Source organism: Ranitomeya variabilis, chromosome 5 (assembly GCF_051348905.1).
Source record: "Ranitomeya variabilis isolate aRanVar5 chromosome 5, aRanVar5.hap1, whole genome shotgun sequence".
Classification (NCBI taxonomy): Eukaryota; Metazoa; Chordata; class Amphibia; order Anura; family Dendrobatidae; genus Ranitomeya; species Ranitomeya variabilis.
This window is the reverse complement of record NC_135236.1, coordinates 37,624,143-37,647,128: the sequence shown is the minus strand read 5'-3', so window position 1 is coordinate 37,647,128 and position 22,986 is coordinate 37,624,143. Positions and strand designations below refer to the sequence as shown.

Here is a 22,986-nt window from a genome sequence, read left to right as displayed (position 1 = left end):
AAGGGAGGGACGAACACAGGTTCATATATATGATTGTGTCCAACAAGATATATTTGTCCCTAGCAGCAGCTCAGAGACAGGGATATAAAAAAAATAATATAAAAGTATTTCAAAATTTTCATATTGTAGAGGTATACACTGGTGTTATGATCTGGTGGCCTAAGAGCAGCATGAGACGTACTCTGGAGAAGGTGGTACCTGTACTGACCGCAGACCCTGAACCTAACACCGCAACTAGAAGTAGCCGTGGAATGTACCTAGCGCTCCCTAGACATCTCGACACAGCCGGAGGACTAATTACCCCTAGAGATAGAAAAGGGAAAACTATCTTGCCTCAGAGAAAATCCCCAAAGGATAGACAGCCCCCCACAAATATTGACTGTGAGAGGAGAGGGAAAAAACATACACAGACTGAAATCAGAATTTAGCAAAGGAGGCCACTTCTAGCTAAATAGAAAGGATAGGACAGAGTACTATGCGGTCAGTATTAAAACACTAGAAAATATCCACCACAGAAAATACAAAATCTCCACAGCTAACTAAAGATATGGAGGGTATATCTGCATCTCCAGAGATACCAGCTTGGCTAAACAAATCCTTATACAGACCAAGCTGGACAAGACAAAAACATGGAAAAGAACTGAACAATAAGGCCACAGCATGTGGACAGCAAAAAATCAAGGCCAGAACTTATCTTTGTTGAAATGAACTGCAAAGCAGGAGAGACCAGGCAGAGATGTGAATCCTCCAGGAACAATGGACAACTGGCACTGACTAAATGGTGAAGCAAGACTAAATAGCCCAGTCAGATTTGCAAAAAGTGAACACACCTGATAAATGCTGCGATTCAGAGACAGCAGCGCTACCACTTACAACCACCGGAGGGAGCCCAAGAGCAGAATTCACAACAGTACCCCCCCTTGAGGAGGGGTCACCGAACCCTCACCAGAGCCCCCAGGCCGATCCGGACGAGCCAAATGAAAGGCACGAACCAAATCATCAGCATGAACATCGGAGGCAACAACCCAAGAATTATCCTCCTGGCCATAACCCTTCCATTTGACAAGATACTGAAGCTTCCGCCTCGAAAAACGAGAATCCAAATCTTCTCAACCACATACTCCAACTCCCCATCAATCAACACCGGGGCAGGAGGATCAACAGAGGGAACAACGGGCACCACATATTTCCGCAACAAAGATCTATGAAAAACATTGTGGATGGAAAAAGAGGCTGGAAGGGCCAAACGAAAAGACACTGGATTGATAATCTCAGAAATCCTATAAGGGCCAATAAACCGAGGCTTAAACTTAGGGGAAGAAACCTTCATAGGGACATGATGGGAAGACAACCAGACCAAATCCCCAACCCGAAGCCGGGAACCAACACACCAACGACGGTTAGCAAAACGCTGAGCCCCCTCCTGAGACAACACCAAATTGTCAACAACATGAGCCCAAATTTGCTGCAACCTGTCAACCACAGAGTCCACCCCAGGACAATCAGAAGGCTCAACCTGCCCCGAAGAAAAACGAGGATGAAAACCAGAGTTACAAAAGAAGGGTGAAACCAAGGTAGCAGAACTAGCCCGATTTATTAAGGGCAAACTCGGCCAATGGCAAGAAAACCACCCAATCATCCTGATCAGCAGACACAAAGCATCTCAAATAAGTTTCCAAAGTCTGATTAGTTCGCTCGGTTTGGCCATTTGTCTGAGGATGAAATGCGGAAGAAAAAGAATTGATCAATTGTTTGCTAAATGTCTCATATTTGAAATACAGATAGAATTCAGTAGGTGCATATGCACCTTATGTATTGTGTCCTGACCTTAAGCAGTGCTGGCTTCTCCCTTTTTTTGTCACTAGAAAATATCCACCACAGAAAATACAAAATCTCCACAGCTAACTAAAGATATGGAGGGTATATCTGCATCTCCAGAGATACCAGCTTGGCTAAACAAATCCTTATACAGACCAAGCTGGACAAGACAAAAACATGGAAAAGAACTGAACAATAAGGCCACAGCATGTGGACAGCAAAAAATCAAGGCCAGAACTTATCTTTGTTGAAATGAACTGCAAAGCAGGAGAGACCAGGCAGAGATGTGAATCCTCCAGGAACAATGGACAACTGGCACTGACTAAAGGGTGAAGCAAGACTAAATAGCCCAGTCAGATTTGCAAAAAGTGAACACACCTGATAAATGCTGCGATTCAGAGACAGCAGCGCTACCACTTACAACCACCAGAGGGAGCCCAAGAGCAGAATTCACAAAACATTGGGTCATAAAAGGACAGTGCCAAGACATTAAAACTGGAATATATCAAAATAAATGCGAAAAATATATGTACATCTCAACTTGATGGGGGAGTTTATTTTGGTTTCTAATTAGTAACGGGCATCAGAAAAACACCCTTGCACAAAAATTTTGTGACTTTTGCATCACGGAATACATTCACCCTGGTGTTGTACTGGTTGTGGATGATGAAGATGAGGATAAGGAGGAGGATAACACCAGAAATCTTGCCCAATCTAGCCCTTTTTCATTTTTATAAGCGTCAGCCTGTCAGCATTTTCAGTTCCACCAGCAGCACTAAAAACCCGCTCTGACAGAACGCTAGCAGCAGGGCGTGCCGGGACCCCCAAGGCGTAGAGATCCAGTTCATGCCACGTGTCCAGCTTGGATACCCAATAATTAAAAGGCACAGAGGAATCATGAAGGACGTTTGTACGATCTGCAAGGTACTCCTTCACCATCTTCCCAAACATGGCACTTCTTGTGACAGCACCCCTTGCCTCTGTGCTGGCATGATGGGAGGATCTGAGAAAACTGTCCAAGAACTTTGCCATTGTTCCACTGACTGAACTGGATTGTACTTCTGTCTCTCTTCCTTGGACTCCTTGGTTGTACAACAAACTCTGACATCTGCTGCCAGCGTTCTCACATGGGAATTTTCTAAGTAATTCCTATACAAGGGCCCTCTGGTACTGCAACATTTTAGTACACCTCTCTGCCTCTGGCAGAAGAGATTGAAAGTTCTCCTTGTAGCAAGGGTCTAGAAGTGTCACCAACCAATAAAGAGTGTCACAAAACAGTTTTAAAATGCGAGGGTCACGTGAAACGCAGTGCAACATAAAGTCAGCCATGCATGCCAGACTGCTAACAGGCAAGACTTCCGTGTCCTCACCAACATGACAACTAACCATGCTGTCCTCTCCCTCCTCATCCTCATCCTCCTCCTCCCTGTCTTCAGGCCATCCCCACTGAACAGACGGTATGACAGCTGTGCTTGTAGTACCTTCTATAGCACATGAAAGTAGCTCCTGTTCTTCCTCTTCTTCCCCCTCCTCATTGCCTACCAATCCATGTTGGGAAGACATGAGGCTGTGCTGAGTGTAATCCCTCAGTATGGTTCCTTGCTCCATGTCCTCGTGCTCTGCCTGCAATGCATCCTCTTTAATTGTGAGCAGAAAGGTTTTCAGAATGCAGAGAAGCGGAATGGTGACGCTAATTATGGCATCATCATTGTCGCTCACCATCTTGGTGCAGTCCTCAAAGTTTTTGGAGGATAGTACATATGTCTGACATCCATGTCCACTCCTGAGGTCTTATGTGTGGAGTCTGAACTGAACATAAATGGCCTTTTTGATGTTTGTAGTCAACAACTGCCCTCTTCTACTCACAAATCCTTTCCAACCTATGCATTGTAGAGTTCCAATGCGTGGGGACATCTCACACCAGTCGGTGAGCCGGAAGCTGCAAACGGTGCTGAAGCACGCCAACGGCAGCTGAAGCTGTAGCTGACTTTCTAAAATGGGCAGACAGATGGCATACTTTCACTAGCAGATCTGGCAGCTCCGGGTATCTTTTCAGAAAATGTTGATCCACGAGGTTAAGCACATGGGCCAGGCAAGGTACGTGTGTGAGCTCACCTTCCTCAGAGCCGCCACCAGATTGTGGCCAGTGTCACACACGACCATGCCGGGCTGTAGGTTCAGCGGTGACATCCAAATATCTGACTGTTCTTTTAGCGTTGTCCACAACTCTTCTTCATTGTGCGGTTTGTCACCTATGCAGATTAGCTTCAGTACAGCCTGTTGCTGCTTGGCTGAGGCAGTGCTGCAGTGCTTCCAGCTTCTGACTGATGTGTTGATTTCAGAGATGAGGCGGAGGAAGTTCAGAGGCTGTAGACTGTGGGGGCAACTCTGATTGACGTAGGGCCCACAATCCTCAATGTGGGGAGGATGTGTTCCATCCCAAGGTCCGATTGTGTCCACTTCCACTATGTTAACCCAGTGTGCCATCAGTGAGATGTACCGTCCCTGCCCACAAGTACTTGTCCAATTGTCCGTGGTTAGGTGGACTTTCCCAGTAACATCATTGTTGAGGGCATGGGTAATGTTGTGGGACACATGCTGGTGTAATGCGGGGATGGCACACTGGAAGAAATAGTGGCGACTGGGGACTGAGTACCTTGGGATGGCTGCCGCCATCAGCTTGCGGAAAGCTTCCGTCTCAATGAGCCTAAAAGGCAACATTTCGAGCACAAGCAGAAGAGAAATTTTAGAATTTAGTACAGTGGCCTGTGGGGTGTTAGCTGGTTATTTCTGCTTGCATTCCAATGACTGGGGTGTAGCCAACTGAAGGCTGTGCTGGGACAAATACGTGGATGGGCTTCATGATGGTGCTGCTTGACTGTAAGCAAGAACAGGTGCAGGGCTAGAGGCATCTTCACATGCATGTGGACTGGGAATTGGCTTCTATGCAAAACAGTGGAAGAAGCAGTGGTGTCCCCCGCAGACAGTCTTACTGGAGCATGGGTTACAGCCCACAAATTCGGGTGCTTTGCTGTCATATGCCTGATCATGCTGGTGGTGGCCAGGCTGGCAGTTTTGCTACCCCTGCTGATGCGGGCATGGCAGGTGCTGCAAATGGCCTGTTTGGGGTTATTGGCATAGTCTTTAAAAAATAACCAGACTTGGGAAGATCTAACAGTTGGAATGGCAACTTCCCTCATGTTGATGTTACGGGGACAGATGCACGCCTTCTGTCTGTGGCACCACACTGCTCCTTCCTTCACCACGTGTGCTGCTGTCCTCTTTCTGTGTGTCTTCCTGCCAGGTTAGGTCAGGCACTATGTCATCCACCACCTCGTCTTCCACATCTGCACCCTGCTCCTCCTCCTGACTTTCTGGCAATTGTGTCTCATCACGGTCCAGCTCTTGTGACACTTTCCCACCATCACCTTCATGTGACCATGGCTGGTCGAAGCTTTGGGCATCGCTGCATGTGATCTCATCTGGCCCCACTTAAAGTTGACCTGCCAAGAGTCCGGAATTTTGAAAGGGAAAACTGAACAGCTCTTCAGAGTGTCCAAGTGTGGGATCAGTTGTCTCAGGGCACTCAGCATGGTGGGAGGAAGGAGGATCAGGGTGAGGAATATCCGGTCCACACTCACGGTTACTCAGACTTGCCCGTGTGGAAGACATGGTGGTGGTGGCTAAGTGACTGCAAGCATTATCCGCTATCCAACCAACAACCATTTCACACTGCTCTGGATTCAATAGTGGTGTGCTGCGATCCCTTAGAAACTGGGACAAAAAGGTTAAGCGAGAAGATGTGGGTTTTTGTTGTGGCCCACTTTCAGCTTGGACACAGCCTCGTCCTCTGCATGCACCATCAGCATCATGTCCACTTCCCCGTCCCTTGCAACTTGCCTTGCCCATTTGAAATGAACAACTGAACTATTTTAAAAGCTCGACACAAATGTTTTTATTTGGAGCAAAATTATATCTGATCAGTATGCCTTCAAAGCTATGATTTTTCCATCACAGATTCTACAGGCCACAGACACAGATAACAGACTGTATAATCATTTGTTCCGTTGTATGTGAAATTTTGAAAAAAATAAAAAAGAGTAGAATAAGGCTAGCACACAGAACTATGCTACGTATGCCTGCGAGACTATGATTTTTTCACCACAGATACACCAGGACTCAGCCTTACATAACAGACTATATAAAAAAAAAATATTTTTTTTTGTTTTTGAAAAAAATAAAAAAAGAGTAGAACAAGGCACAAAGAAGGAGCAGGAGGCAAAACGCGTATCTGGGTGAGGAGACACCATAAGCACAAGGTAATATACTCGCTTACTGCATTATATGATATCATGTTTCCACACTTGTCCACTAGAGGCAGTTGTTCGGATCACAGATGTTTTGATCAGCATTTTTGCCAGAGTGAATAGAGCCCACTGCGCCGTACAATATTACATCTTCTAAGGTTATTTTAGTATTGTCTGGGTGTAAGGAGGTTGCTTTCCCAGCTCCTTACCTGGAACCACTTAGTCAGACAGCTGGGTTGTCGGGGGGAAGACTTTCTGCCCTGGACAGAAGGGGCCATGTGACGGCTGGGGGCAGAGAGGAAGAGGGGGAGGTGTGGTCAGAAAAGAGCGGGAGTGCAGAGCACGCCAGACAGAGGGGACAGCGTGCCAGAGAGAAAGCAGGCTGCAGCGCCGTGCTCCCCATGACAGAGTGCTCCCCGTGATGGCACTAAGGCTGGAGTGAGAGTGGGGACTTAGAGACAATGTATCCCATTACAGTGACCTGAGCGCGCAGCCCCGGTGACCGCACTGACAAGCCAGGACCCCTGAGTGTGATAAAGTAAACTGCTCAGTGTGTGTGTTTTCTTGCTGCAGAGAGAGAGACTGTCAGCCTTATATCCAGAGACTCCTGGCTGTGTGACTTCCTGCTTCCAGCTGCACAGGGAGAAAAGGCTGCAGAGGCTTAACCCCAGAGTTTCCAGTTTCCAGGAGACAGAGAAGAGACTTCAGGATCTCAAGCGCTGCTGGTGACTGTACCCACGTTTGAATAAGGACCCTCCAGTCAGGACCTCCCTGGACTGATAAGTTACAAGAACACTCGTTAACCCTTTTGATTCCGCTTAACTGTTTACTGTTTGATTTGTCTCTATTAACCCCCTGTTTACTCCCTGCGAGGAGAATCTTACTCCTGTTAATAAATTCCCCTCAACAGTTGGTCTGTCTGTTCCGTGGTGACATACTCCGTACCTGCATACTATTACATGGGCATTGAATGTTGGTCATATTATGCGACAATTTGATGCAAAACTACCTTGCTGTGGACCTTACTGTTTGGAATTAGGTCCAGATTGATTTGTTATGTTTTTGTTCGCATTTTCTGAATGCAGTAGAGCTATTTTCAAGTATTAACTATATATCTTAGGGCAGTTTCACACGTCCAGATAATTCCGGTACCGGAAAAAATCGGAGTTATCCGTGTCCGTGTGCCCGTGAGCTCACGTAGGCCATACGTGCGGCACACGTGTGCCGAGTGGGTACCACACGGAGTGTGCAGGAGACAGCGCTAAAGTTTAGCGCTGTCCCCTGCATCGTGCTGATGCCGCGATTCATATCTTCTGTGCAGCAGCGTTTGCTGCATAGAAGATATGAATAATAGTGTTTAAAGGAAAGATCTATCTGTCCGCCGCCCTCCCACCCCTTGTGCGCCCCCCCGCCCCTGCCCCTGTATGCGGTCACATGGGGCCGCTCATTTACAGTCATGAATAGGCGGCTCCACCCCTATGGGAGGTGGAGCCGCATATTCATGACTGTAATCGGCGGCCCCACGTGACCGCATACAGTAGAAGGTGCGGTCAGGACAGGAAGCAGCGACAGCCAATGAGGGAAGCGGGTGAGTATTTTCAGAACAGCGGGGGGGCGCACAGGGGGTGGGAGGGCAGCGGACAGATATATTTCTTTTAAACACTATTATTCATATCTTCTATACAGCAAACGCTGCTGCACAGAAGATATGAACCGCGGCTTCAGCACCTTGTGGGGGGGACAGCGCTTACTGTAGCGCTGTCTCCTGCACGCCACACGGAGAACGTCCATGTGAGGTACGTGTTTTACACGGACCCATTGAGTTTAATGGGTCCGTGTAATACGTAACACTGACATGTCTGTGTTTGGCACACGGAGACACGGTCTGCAAAAAATCAATGACATCTGCACAGATGCATTGATTTTAATGTGTCTACGTGTGTCAGTGGCTCCGGTACGTGAGGAAACTGTCACCTCACTGACGTGTGAAACCGGCCTTATAGAGTGTATATATACATATAACCTTGTACTGAGGTGTCCCCTATGGTGTTCTTTGCTTTTTAATTATGTTACTTTTTAATACTTATTAATAAATATTGTTTTTAATCGTTATTTGGGATCTCTTCTCGTGTATAATTATGTAAGATTAGTTGTGATATAACAGACTGTATACATTTTTTTTTTTTGGTGATTTTTTGATAAATAAAAATGAGTGGAACAAACTAGCAGACAAAACTATGCAACTTATTCCTGTGAAGCTACAATTTTCCACCACAGATACAACAGGCCTCAGCCTGACATAACAGACTGTATGACTTTTTTTGTTTTTTGTGTGAATTTTTAAAAAAAATAAAAATAGTAGAACAAAGCTAGCACAAAGAACTATGCTACGTATGCCTGCAAGATTTTTCCACCACAGATACACCAGGCTCATACTGACAACAGACAGTATGAAAATTTTTTTTGTTTTTCTCTGAATTTTTGATTAAAAAAAAAGAGTGGAACAAGGCTAGCAGACAGAACTATGCAACTTATGCCTGCGAAGCTACGATTTTTCCACCACAGATACAATAAGCCTCAGCCTGACATAACAGACTGTATGAAATTTTTTTTGTTTTTGGTTAATTTTTGAAACAAAAAAAAACTAGAACAAGGTAAGCACACAGAACTATGGTACATATGCCTGCGAAGCTATGATTTTTCCACCACAGATACACAAGGCCTCAGCCCGACATAACAGACTGAGCTAAATGTGGCCTTGATTTTTTGGGGCACAACTAAATTGTGTCAACAAGTTGGCTATGACACAAAAAAAATTTGGCGCACTCACATATGATGCCTGGGACAAAAAAAAATTATTAGATTTGCATGCTCTTCGATTAGAATGACCTGGCTGTAGTAGGCAGTGTGACTATGCAAATAAATGTAGAAATAAGGGGGCTATGGATTGCTTTAGAATAAAACTAGCAGGTATAAGGTGAAGAAAAAAAAATAGCCACAGATAACTGCAGCTAGGTATATAGTAAAAAAGCAGCAGCAGACAGTAATGGAGCTTTGGGAGGGATGCAGTGAGAGCTATGTACTCACATACAGTGCCTGCAGGCCTTGCACTGATGTGGATATGCTGTGCCCTGCCTACCAACGCTGCAGTCTTGGGACCCCTGAATTAGCCCTAAAAAGGACTGTCGGTTTCTCAGGAGTTGTGGATTGAACAGTTGGAGGCCTACACTAACTATTAGGGCTTCTACTCACTTGCACGAGACTCAGATGAGTCTCGCATGTTAATACCCGGCGCTGCTGCTGGCACTCCGATCGGAGCGTGCGGCCGCATAGCAATACATGCAGCTGCACGCTCCGCTCCTGAGTGCCGGGTGCAGTGCCGGATATTGCCGTGCGAGCCTCATCTGAGTCTCGCGCAAGTGAGTAGAAGCCCTTGAAAGGATGATTCTGACACTATCTCAGCAGCAGCTCGCCCTAGACTCGCTAAGGCTACGTTCACATTAGCGTTGCATCAGGCACAGCCGCGGCGACGCATGCATCCTGCGCCCCTATATTTAACATGGGGGGCACATGGACATGCGTTGCACTTGCATTTTGTGACGCATGCGTCACTGTGGTGCATGCGTCAGGGCGCAGAGGACGCTGCATGATGCAGTTTTTTCTGCACCAAAAACCATGCAAAAATGGACGCATGCGTCACAAAACGCTGTGTTGTGCATGCGTTTACATTTGCATTGTGCGTTGAGTCGCCGACGCTGCACCGCACAACGCAAATGTGAATGTAGCCTTAGTCCAGAGCAGAATGTGGCGAGCAGGGCGGTGCCAGGTCTCTTATAGACCTGATAATGCTGTGCGGCCAGCCAATCACTGTAACACCACAACAAAGATGGCTGCAGCATTACAGTGCATGGCAGACAATCCCGATGAATAATCCCAGAAAAACTCGGTGCTCGCCGAGTACACTGAGCATATGGATAATTGGGCGAGTAACGAGTAGTGGCGAGCACGTTCGCTCATCACTACTGTAGATGCCATTACTATTAGACGCCTGCTTTGCCATAATGATGGGGAGGATTGTATCCTTCCTCACTTAAGATGTCATCAAATTAGGTGACCAATGGAGTTTTCACATGATCGGAGCTCCTTGGATGCCCTGGCTCCTGTCTCTTCATCTACACCCATCTGGACAACTCATGGAGAGACATTTTGTCACAGAAGGGCCTAGAAACAGTTTTCTCTGTGTTGAGTAGGCAAAGGACGACTGAACTTCAAGGGCACAAAGAAGAGTAAGAAAGTTACGGAAACGTTTGTAATTTTCCTTTCTCATCTATCAGGCATGTATATTTTTCAATCACCATAGCCAAGATGCAATTTTTGGCACGTTGAACGACTACTTCAAGAAGTGATAAATTGTGGCAACATCAGGCAGTGAGGCCGAATGTTCTATGGCGCTGGATTACCAATTGTGGCCAACGGAATTTTTCAATACGGTCTCTCGTGACTTATTATCATTACCAAATATATTTCTAACTGCTAATGTTATGTATATTTTGTTACCAGTGAAAATTAAGATTTTTAATAAAGATTATTTTGAATAAATATTTTAATGCAGATATTGGGTAAATTTTTCACGCATTTAAATTTCTTTACAAATCTTAAAAGTTGCAGAAAGATCCAATCTTCCCTCCTGACCTGAACAGAAATTGACAATTAGCAAATTCAAGAAAATTGGAACAAAAATAAACTCAGGTCCCACCAAGATTTGAACGTAGTATCACCCAGCGATGCTATCAAATTAACCCCTGGGGATAAACTGTACTAGGCTAAACTATACCCCAGCGGTGAAAAATAGCCTGGTTCAAACTACACCCTCCAGGTTACAATATAGCCCTCTGTTTTATGAGCCCTTGTAAATGAGATAGATTTTAGGTGCCACTGTTTAATAACTTAATCCTGACTTCCCGGTAGTGGGAAGGTATTTGTGCTGTTAATCACATGATGAAGATTGATCTTACAATAGTAAGTGACTGGTAATGAACAACAGTCATTACATCTGAGATTACACTGGTGTCCAGTAAGATAAGGGCTTTTACCTTAGGGTACTGTCACACAGTGCAATTTTGATCGCTACAACGGCACGATTCGTGATGTTCTAGCGATATCGTTACGATATCGTTGTGTCTGACACGCTCCTGCGATCTGGATCCCCGCTGAGAATCGTACGTCGTAGCAGATCGTTTGAAACTTTCTTTCGTCATCTAGTGTCCCGCTGTGGTGGCATGATTGCATCGTGTGACACAGGTTGTATACGATGTGCGCACAGTAACCAACGGCTTCTACATCGCAAATACGTCATGAAATTATCGCTCCAGCGCAGTGTATTGCAACGTGTGACCGCAGTATACGACGCTGGAGCGATAAATATACGACGCTGCAACGTCACGAATCGTGCCGTCGTAGCGATCAAAATTGCACTGTGTGACAGTACCCTTAAGGTAAGGTGTGACACCGATCCAGCGATGTCTTCACTGGTAACCAGGGTAAACATCGGGTTACTAAGCGCTGGGCCGCGCTTACTAACCCGATGTTTACCCTGGTTACCAGTGTAAATGTAAAAAAAACCAAACAGTACATACTCACATTCCGGTGTCTGTCCCCTCGCCGTCAGCTTCCCGCACTGACTGTGAGCGCCGGCCGGCCGTAAAGCACAGCGGTGACATCACCGCTGTGCTTTCCGGCCGGTGCTCACAGTCAGTGCAGGAAAGCACAGCGCCGGGGGACAGACACCGGAATGTGAGTATGTACTGTTTGTTTTTTTTTACATTTACACTGGTAACCAGGGTAAACATCGGGTTACTAAGCGCGGCCCTGCGCTTAGTAACCCGATGTTTACCCTGGTTACCAGGGGACTTCGGCATCGTTGGTCGCTGGAGAGCTGTCTGTGTGACAGCTCTGCAGCGACCACAAAGCGACAAAACAGCGACGCTTGTCATGGTTCCCAATGGCAGGGACTCAGGCAAAAACGGACTAGCTCTAGGAATGATGGAATCTCAGATGACCGCGACGCTGAACCTAACACGCAACTAATAGTAGCCAGGGGGTGTGCCTACGATTATCCCTAGACACCTCGCACCAGCCGGAGATCTAGTTACCCCCTAGTAGAGGAATACACAGACCTGGCTTGCCTCCAGGGAAACCCCAAAAGTGATAGTAGCCCCCCACATATAATAACGGTTAGGTAAGAGGAAAACACGTACGCAGTATGAATATAGATTCAGCAAAGAGAGGCCCTCTGACTAGATAGCAGAAAATACAAAAGAGGACTTCGCGGTCACCTCAAAACCCTAAACAGCCATCCTGAAATTACGTTAACTCCGTTATCAACTCATGACACCGGAGTAGTAATTTCAGATCACTAGAGCTTCCAGCAGCAAGAGAAATATAAATGCATGCTGGACAAACAAACACAAAAAATGCCAAAGATCCAACTTAGCTGAATTGCAGACTTGGAGCAGGTAGCAAGCAACAGAGGTGCTCTGGTAACATTGATTGCCGGCACTAGAATGACTGAGAAGCCAGACTAAATAGAAAACTCCCAGTTTCCTGATGGGAACAGGTGCAAGACAAAAGTCAGCCAGTACCACCAGTAACCACCAGAGGGAGCCCAAAAACAGAATTCACAACAGTACCCCCCCCTTAAGGAGGGGGCACCAAACCCTCATGAGAACCACCAGGGCGATCTGGATGCGCCCTATGAAAGGCGCGAACCAAATCAGAGGCATGAACATCGGAGGCAGTCACCCAAGAATTATCCTCCTGACCGTATCCCTTCCATTTAACCAAATATTGAAGTCTCCGTCTGGAAACGCGAGAGTCCAAAATCTTCTCCACAACATACTCCATTTCACCCTCCACCAGCACAGGAGCAGGAGGCTCAACAGAAGGAACAACCGGTACCTCATACCTCCGCAACAACGACCGATGGAAGACATTATGAATGGTGAAAGATGCTGGTAGGTCCAAACGAAAAGATACAGGATTAAGAATCTCCAAAATCTTATAAGGACCTATGAACCAAGGTTTAAACTTAGGAGAAGAGACCTTCATAGGGACAAAACGAGAAGATAACCACACCAAGTCCCCAACGCGGAGATGATGACCCACACGACGATGACGATTAGCAAACTGCTGAGTCTTTTCCTGAGACAACTTCAAATTGTCCACCACATGACTCCAAATCCGGTGCAGTCTATCCACCACCGTGTCCACTCCAGGGCAATCCGAAGATTCCACCTGGCCAGATGAAAAACGAGGGTGAAACCCTGAATTGCAAAAGAAAGGAGAAACCAGAGTGGCAGAAGTGGCCCGATTATTGAGGGCAAACTCTGCCAACGGCAAAAAGGCGACCCAATCATCCTGATCAGCAGACACAAAACACCTCAAATAAGTCTCCAAGGTCTGATTAGTTCGCTCCGTCTGGCCATTAGTCTGAGGATGGAATGCAGACGAAAAAGACAAATCAATGCCCATCCTGGCACAGAACGCTCGCCAGAACCTAGACACAAATTGAGACCCCCTGTCAGAAACGATGTTTTCCGGGATACCATGTAAACGAACCACATTCTGAAAAAATAAAGGAACCAACTCAGATGAAGAAGGCAATTTGGGCAAGGGTACCAAATGAACCATCTTAGAAAAACGGTCACACACCACCCAAATGACGGACATTTTCTGAGAAACCGGGAGGTCCGAGATAAAGTCCATAGAGATGTGCGTCCACGGCCTCTTCGGAATAGGCAAGGACAACAACAATCCACTAGCCCGAGAACAGCAAGGCTTGGCCTGAGCACAAACATCACAAGACTGTACAAAGGCACGCACATCCCGAGACAGGGAAGGCCACCAGAAGGACCTGGCCACCAAATCTCTGGTACCAAAAATTCCAGGGTGACCTGCCAACACAGAAGAATGAACCTCCGAGATGACTCTACTGGTCCATTCATCTGGAACAAACAGTCTCCCAGGCGGACAATGATCAGGCCTATCAGTCTGAAACTCCTGCAAAGCACGTCGCAAGTCTGGGGAGACAGCAGACAAAATCACCCCATCCTTAAGGATACCTGTAGGCTCAGAATCACCAGAGGAGTCAGGCTCAAAACTCCTAGAAAGGGCATCTGCCTTCACATTTTTTGAACCCGGCAAGTATGAAATCACAAAATTAAACCGGGAGAAAAACAACGACCAGTGCGCCTGTCTAGGATTCAGACGCCTGGCAGACTCAAGGTAAATCAGATTCTTGTGATCAGTCAAGACCACCACCTGATGTCTAGCACCCTCAAGCCAATGACGCCACTCCTCAAATGCCCACTTCATAGCCAAGAGCTCCCGATTACCGACATCATAATTTCGCTCAGCGGGCGAAAACTTTTGAGAGAAGAATGCACATGGTCTCATCACTGAGCAATCGGGACTTCTCTGCGACAAAACCGCCCCCGCTCCAATCTCGGAAGCATCAGCCTCGACCTGAAAAGGGAGCGAAACATCAGGCTGGCGCAACACAGGGGCGGAAGAAAAGCGGCGCTTAAGCTCCCGAAAGGCCTCCACAGCCGCAGAGGACCAATTGGCAACATCAGCACCCTTCTTAGTCAAATCAGTCAGAGGTTTAGCAACACTTGAAAACCCAGTTATAAATCGACGATAGAAATTAGCAAAGCCCAAGAACTTCTGAAGACTCTTCAGGGAAGTAGGCTGCGTCCAATCACAAATAGCCCGAACCTTGACAGGATCCATCTCAACAGAAGAAGGGGAAAAAATATACCCCAAAAAGGAGATCTTCTGAACCCCAAAAATACACTTTGAACCCTTAACAAACAAAGAATTGGCCCGCAAAACCTGAAAAACCTTCCTAACCTGTTGAACATGCGACTCCCAGTCATCCGAAAAAATCAAAATATCATCCAAATACACAATCATAAATTTATCCAGGTATTTACGGAAAATATCATGCATAAAGGACTGAAAGACTGAAGGAGCATTAGAAAGACCAAAAGGCATTACCAAATACTCAAAATGGCCCTCGGGCGTATTAAATGCAGTTTTCCACTCATCTCCCTGCTTAATCCGCACCAAATTATACGCACCCCGAAGATCAATCTTAGAGAACCACTTTGTCCCTTTAATACGAGCAAATAAATCAGTCAATAGTGGCAAAGGATACTGGTATTTGACTGTAATCTTATTCAACAGGCGATAATCAATACAGGGCCTCAGGGAGCCATCTTTTTTACCCACGAAAAAAAAACCTGCTCCTAAAGGGGATGAGGATGGACGGATATGTCCCTTTTCCAAGGACTCCTTAATATACTCCCGCATAGCAGCATGCTCAGGCACAGACAGATTAAACAAACGACCCTTGGGAAACTTGCTGCCCGGAATCAAGTCTATAGCACAATCACAATCCCTGTGAGGGGGGAGAGAACTAAGTTTGGGCTCCTCAAAAACATCACAATAGTCAGACAAAAATGCCGGAATTTCAGAGGGAGTAGATGAAGCAATGGAAACCAAAGGTACTTCCCCATGAGCCCCCTGACATCCCCAGCTTAACACAGACATTGTTTTCCAGTCAAGGACTGGATTATGAGTTTGCAACCATGGCAATCCAAGCACTAAGACATCATGCAAGTTATGCAACACAAGGAAGCGAATCACCTCCCGATGGTCAGGAGTCATACACATAGTCACTTGTGTCCAGTATTGTGGTTTATTCCTAGCCAATGGTGTGGAGTCGATACCCTTCAGAGGGATAGGAACTTCCAAAGGCTCTAGGCTAAACCCACAGCGTCTGGGAAAGGACAAATCCATAAGACTCAAGGAAGCGCCAGAATCCACATAGGCATCCACAGTAATAGATGATAATGAACAGATCAAAGTTACAGACAAAATAAACTTAGACTGTAAAGTGCCAATTGCAAAAGACTTATCAACCTTTTTTGTGCGTTTAGAGCATGCTGATATAACATGAGCAGAATCACCACAGTAGAAGCACAACCCATTTTTACGCCTATAATTCTGCCGTTCACTTCTGGACAGAATTCTATCACATTGCATAATCTCCGGTGTCTGCTCAGAAGACACCGCCAAATGGTGCACAGGTTTGCGCTCCCGTAAACGCCGATCAATCTGAATAGCCATAGTCATGGATTCATTCAGACCTGTGGGCGTAGGAAACCCCACCATGACATCTTTAACGGCGTCAGAGAGACCTTCTCTGAAATTCACCGCCAGGGCGCACTCATTCCACTGAGTAAGCACAGACCATTTTCGAAATTTTTGACAATATATTTCAGCTTCATCATGCCCTTGAGAGAGGGCTATCAAGGTTTTTTCAGCCTGAATCTCCAAATTAGGTTCCTCATAGAGCAACCCCAGTGTCAGAAAAAACGCATCCACATTGAGCAGCGCAGGATCCCCTGGTGCCAATGCAAATGCCCAATTCTGGGGGTCACCCCGCAACAAGGAAATCACAATTTTAACCTGCTGAGCGGAGTCTCCAGCGGAGCGAGATCTCAGAGAAAGATACAATTTGCAATTGTGCTTAAAATTCAAAAAACGAGATCTATCTCCAGAAAAGAACTCAGGTATAGGAATCCTGGGTTCTGACATAGGAGCATGTATAACATAGTCTTGGATATTTTGAACCTTAGAAGCAAGAGCACTCAGGCCTGTAGCTAAACTCTGGATATTCATTTCTCAACAGCTGAGATCTGAGCCATTCAGGGGTTAAGAGGAGAGAAAAAAGCAGCAGATTGCAATTATGGCTAGACAGAACTTCTGAGTAAAAAAAAAAAAAAAAGTGTCAGAAACTTCTTTTCTCTCTTTCTTCAGCCAATACCTTTAATACATTTGCGGCCGGCAATACTGTCATGGTTCCCAATGGCAGGGACTCAGGCAAAAACGGACTAGCTCTAGGAATGATGGAATCTCAGATGACCGCGACGCTGAACCTAACACGCAACTAATAGTAGCCAGGGGGTGTGCCTACGATTATCCCTAGACACCTCGCACCAGCCGGAGATCTAGTTACCCCCTAGTAGAGGAATACACAGACCTGGCTTGCCTCCAGGGAAACCCCAAAAGTGATAGTAGCCCCCCACATATAATAACGGTTAGGTAAGAGGAAAACACGTACGCAGTATGAATATAGATTCAGCAAAGAGAGGCCCTCTGACTAGATAGCAGAAAATACAAAAGAGGACTTCGCGGTCACCTCAAAACCCTAAACAGCCATCCTGAAATTACTTTAACTCCGTTATCAACTCATGACACCGGAGTAGTAATTTCAGATCACTAGAGCTTCCAGCAGCAAGAGAAATATAAATGCATGCTGGACAAACAAACACAAAAAATGCCAAAGATCCAACTTAGCTGAATTGCAGACTTGGAGCAGGTAGCAAGCAACAGAGGTGTTCTGGTAACATTGATTGCCGGCACTAGAATGACTGAGAAGCCAGACTAAATAGAAAACTCCCAGTTTCCTGATGGGAACAGGTGCAAGACAAAAGTCAGCCAGTACCACCAGTAACCACCAGAGGGAGCCCAAAAACAGAATTCACAACAGACGCTGCAGCGATCGGCATCGTTGTCTATATCGCTGCAGCGTCGCTTAATGTGACGGTACCTTTAGAATCCAATTGTACTTTGATCTTATCACCTCATTGGTTTTCTCACCCTGGCTCTGATTGGGTGACAGATGTGGAAATCTCTTTCTATCATACTCAGCCACAGCTGCTTGTAATGTGTAACTACTGAGAAGTGCGGTAGATTCTTTACCACATTAGATCTTTGTAGAAGTCTAAAATTTTTAAGATGTTAAGATTTAAGTCAGTTATATTCTCACATAACCTACCTGACAAACCTGAACTCCAATAAGATGTTGGAAGATTAAGTAATTAATGTATTTATCACTCAATGCTGCTGATATCAAGGGGGGTATAATCTGGCATTAGCAGGTGGGAAATGGTCTAGGCCATAACATACCCATGGAATAATCAAACCTAGGCCCCTTTAACCCCGGGTACAGTCTGGACTCATGGTATACTATGGTCTGTTACTCCAGCCTAAAACTACATCACTAAAATGCAGCAATATCTTCTCCATCATGGTAATTCCTATGATATTTTATACAGTTGTGCAGGACTTCAACTGGATCCGCCATTTGAATCTTCATGTCATAAATCAATAGTAGATGTGAAAATAAGAAACGTAAATATCTTATCAGAGAAATCTACTTCTTTCTCCTCCTGAATGGTTCTATCACTCACATTTCATGGGTAATGTCTGTAACATCTATATTCAGTCAAGACTAGGGATGAGAAAACAAATTCGAGTGGAATTGAATTTGACTCGAATTTTACAAAAATCTGCATTCAGCGAAAAAGAAAATCACGTGACCCCATTTTGGAAACTACACCCCTCAAGGAATTTATCTAGAGGTGTGGTGAGCACCCTCTTTATCCTACAAAGGAATTTATGTAGGTGAGCAGAATATTGTGTGTCAGTACCACTGATTTGCCCAAAAAGGTTTTTTCAAGGGACAGACGCGAGCCTCTAGTTTGGTCTCATGCTACCTGTATAGTGACGCCAGTGTCAATAATGTTGCTGAAGCCGGTGATCACGTCTACCAGAGGGTCTGCCTGGATCAGAATTTTTTCGGATCTCGGCAGTTGCAGCAGGAGGGAACTATGCAGAATGTGATATGAAAAACAATATGAATTACCCTGAAATAAAAGAAATACATATAACATAAGGACCTGTTTTAAAAAGTAGGTACTCTTTGGATGAAACACTCCATTTAAACCACTGTACATATTATAACCTAAACCACATGCACCAAGAAGGTATACAAAAATGACAATGAGATTCTTAGAAGGTAAAGCTGCCCACTCTTCTTGACAAAAAGCCTCCAGTTCCTGTAAATTCCTGGGCTGTCTAGCAAGAACTGCGAGCCTGAGATCTCCCCAGACTGGCTCAATGATATTGAGGTCAGAAGACTGAGATGGCCACTCCAGAACCTTCACTTTTCTCTGCTGTAGCCAATGACAGGTCAACTTTGCCTTGTGTTTTGGATTCTTGTCATGTTGGAATGTCCAAGTGTATCCCATGCGCAGCTTCCAGGCTGATGAGTTCAAATTTACCTCCAGTATTTGCTGAAAACATGCTGCATTTATCTTTCCTTCACTTTGACTAAGTTTCCTGTGCCTTTGTAGCTCACACATCCCCAAAACATCAGCGATCCACCACTGTGCTTTACAGTAGGTATGGTGTTCCTTACATCATATGCCCTGTTGACCTCTCCAGATGTAACATTTACGGTTGTGGTCAACTAGTTCAATTTTGATCTCATCACTCCAAATTACCTTGTCCCAGAAGTTTTGAGGCTTGCCTCTGTGCTGTTTTGCGTATTGTAGGCAAGATACTTTGGGCATTTGCGCAGTAATGGCTTTCTTCTGGCGACTCAACTATGCAGTCCATTTAAGTGCCTCCTTATTGTGCATCTTGAACCAGCCACCGCATGTTTTCAGAGAGTCCTGTATTTCGGTTGATGTTATTTGTGGGTTTTTCTTTGCATCTCAAATAATTTTCCTGGCAGTTGTGGATGACATTTTTGTTGATCTACCTGACCGTGGCTTTGTTTTTACAGAGCCCCAGATTTTCCATTTGTTAATCACAGTTTGAATGCTGCTGACTGGCATTATCAATTCCCTTGATATCTTTTTGTATCCCTTTCCTGTTTTATACAGTTCAACTACTTTTTCCCGTTGATCCGTTGACAATTCTTTTGCTTTCCCCATGGCTCACAATCCAGAAACGTCAGTGGCTGAAGGAAAGATGCAAGAGTCGGTCTGGATCCCAGAAACTCACTCATCTTTTATGCACACACTGATTACGAGCAAACAGGTCACAGGTGAGGATGTTAACTTTAGTAGCCATTCACAAGCCATTTGTGTCAACTTCTGTGCATGTTATCAGGCCAAAATCACCAGGGTATGTGAACTTTGGATTAGGGTCATTTGGATGTTTTGGGCTGTCATTATGATTTAAAAAGAGAAAACACAGTAGTCTGGCAATAAATGGATTCACCCAACAACTAACCATGAGTGGATACAAAGTTTTGGTTTTATCATTCATATTTATTGAAAAAAGGCCAAGAAAGCAAAAATTCTGCAGGGGTATGTAAACTTTTGAACACAACTGTATGTACTCCATTGGTTTATATTAGTCATTTGATCAGAAAAGCAATAGTGATTAGTCACCTTTATTCTCATAAGAAGTCCTCTTCTTCCCAACGATCGGCTCCTGCAAAGACTTTTTTTTGGAAGATCAGATTGTTTATGCCTTATCGGCAGCGCATCACCACTTGTAAATCAGGGATGTGGACAGAATCATCTTATTAATAATCATTTGTCAAATCCATATTCATTGGTCTATGTAAATGAGCCAGGAAATGTGTGCTGACCAACCTGAGGAGTAACTAGAGTCTAGTCCTTGGCATCGGCCACTAAGAAATGATGGAGCTGTTGTGTTCCTTCCAGTACATTGCTTAATTCCAGCTCTAAACTCTGGTAGTGTCGGTGGATGGACCGCCATCATGCTCATATACTATAGATAAGTGTTAAAGAGTAATATTTATTTGAATTTTATAAATATTTTTCCTACTAATGGCATTTATGGGGACATTGATATGGATTGTGATGTAAGGGGGTTGAAAAAACTGGTGTCCTATTTTAGTCTTCTAAACTATTTTTTACTTTTCATTAGAAAAAAACCAAACCTTCCTCAATCTGAAATTCTCTGTAAAGTGCTGAGGTGCCATGTAAGTAAGTAAATTAAATTCATGGGAAAGTGATGGGGGCATGATTTGGGGTTTGAATCCAAAAATCTAACTACCAATTTTGTAGGAACCTGGAATTTTTTTTTTGATATTTTTTTTAACTAGACTGATTTTCAATTTCTCTTCATATCAGAAGGGAAGATTGGATCTTTCCGTCACTTTAACGATTTCTGATGAATTGTAAATAAATGAGAAGTTTACCAAATATCTTTATCTTCATTATCGACATATGACATAAATTGTATCAAATGCTTTTTAAAAGGACAAATAGTCAGTTAAATTCCCTTACACGCCCAATAGAGAAAAATGAATAATTTTACGAGTATGTAGTGTTCTTATTAATTACGGGTGTGTATGATTCTTGCTCATACGTGAAAGCTGAGAGTCAGGTGCTGGTGACCAAGCGGGTTCCATGGTGTAATGGTTAGCACTCTGGACTTTGAATCCAGCAATCTGAGTTCGACTCTCGGTGGAACCTAAACTTTTGTTGACTTTCTTGGTGTCTTTTGATTGGGTCATAAAATGTCTCCATGTAAGACTCTAGGGTGGATTCTCATATCTTTGGTTTTACTTTAGGTTTTTTGTACTATGCACCTACAGGGCCAGCCCACCTCTTTCTGGGCTGTGCATTTAGCTTTCCATGGGCAGGTGATTAAACAGTCAGGCCTAGGTCCTGCTCTGCCTCCATCTATTGCGATCTGCTGCCACATGGAGAAGTTTTCCACTAGAGATAGGACCATCCAAATTGGGTGCACCTTGTTGTGGTGGGATGGCTTTTACTCTTGTTTGTATACAGCCAAAGACCGGACAATGGATCTTGGGACATTTTGAGCAAATGATCATTATTATGCTTATGTACAGTAGGTGAGTAGATAATTGTGCCTCAGTACCACTGATTTGCCCTTAAAGGCTTTTTCAAGGGACAGACCCAAGCGTCTTGTTTGGTCTCATGCCATCTGTATAGTAATGCCAGTGTCAATAACGTTGCTGAGTCCAGTGATCAAGTCTACCAGAGGGTCTACATGGACCAGAATTTCCTCAGATCTCGGCAGTTGCAACAGGAGGGAACTATGCAGAATGTGATATTAGAAACAACAATATGAATTACCCTGAAATAAAATAAACACATATAACATAAGAACCTGTTTAAACAGTAGGTAATCTTTGGATGAAACACTCCATTTAAGCCATCGTACAAATTATAACCTAAGCCAGATACACCAAGAAAGTCTTCAAAAATGATGACGAGGTTCTTTATTTTCTCAAAAGATAAAATTGCCCATTCTTCTTGACAAAAAGCCTCCAGTTCCTGTAAATTCCTGGGCTGTCTAGCATGAACTGCGAGCTTGAGATTTCCCCAGAGTGGCTCAATGATATTGAGGTCAGAAGACTGAGATGGCCACTCCAGAGCCTTCACTTTGCTCTGCTGTAGCCAATGACAGGTCAACTTGATCTTGTGTTTTGGATCGTTGTCATGTTGGAACGTCCAAGTATTCGCCATGCACAGCTTCCGGGCTGATGAGTTCAAATTTGCCTCCAGTATTTGCTGAAAATGTGTTGCATACATTTTCCTTCAACCTTGACCAAGTTTCCTGTGCCTTTGTAGCTCTTATATCCCCAAAACATCAGCTATCCACCTCCGTGCTTTACAGTAGGCATGGTTTTCCTTTTATCATAGGCCTGGTTGACCTCTCTCCAAATGTAACGTTTATGGTTGTGGTCAAAAAGTTCAATGTTGGTCTCATCTCTTCAAATTACCTTGTTCCAGAAGTTTTGAGGCTTGTCTTTGTGCTGTTTTGCATATTACAGGCAAGATACTTTGTGGCATTTGTGCAGTAATGGCTTTCTTCTGGCGACTCGACAACTGAGCCCATTTTTCTTCAAGTGCCTCCTTATTGTGCATCTTGAAACAGCCACACGGCTAATTTTCAGAGAGTCCTGTATTTCAGCTGATGTTATTTCTGGATTTTT

General features: G+C 44.7%; 1 non-coding gene across 1 annotated transcript; it reads left to right on the top strand.

The window, feature by feature from the left end:
• The first annotated feature begins 21,421 nt into the window (after positions 1 to 21,421).
• On the top strand, positions 21,422 to 21,493 carry TRNAQ-UUG (transfer RNA glutamine (anticodon UUG)). Its single transcript has one exon. It is a non-coding gene; the product is annotated as a tRNA-Gln (tRNA).
• The last annotated feature ends 1,493 nt before the right edge of the window (positions 21,494 to 22,986 follow it).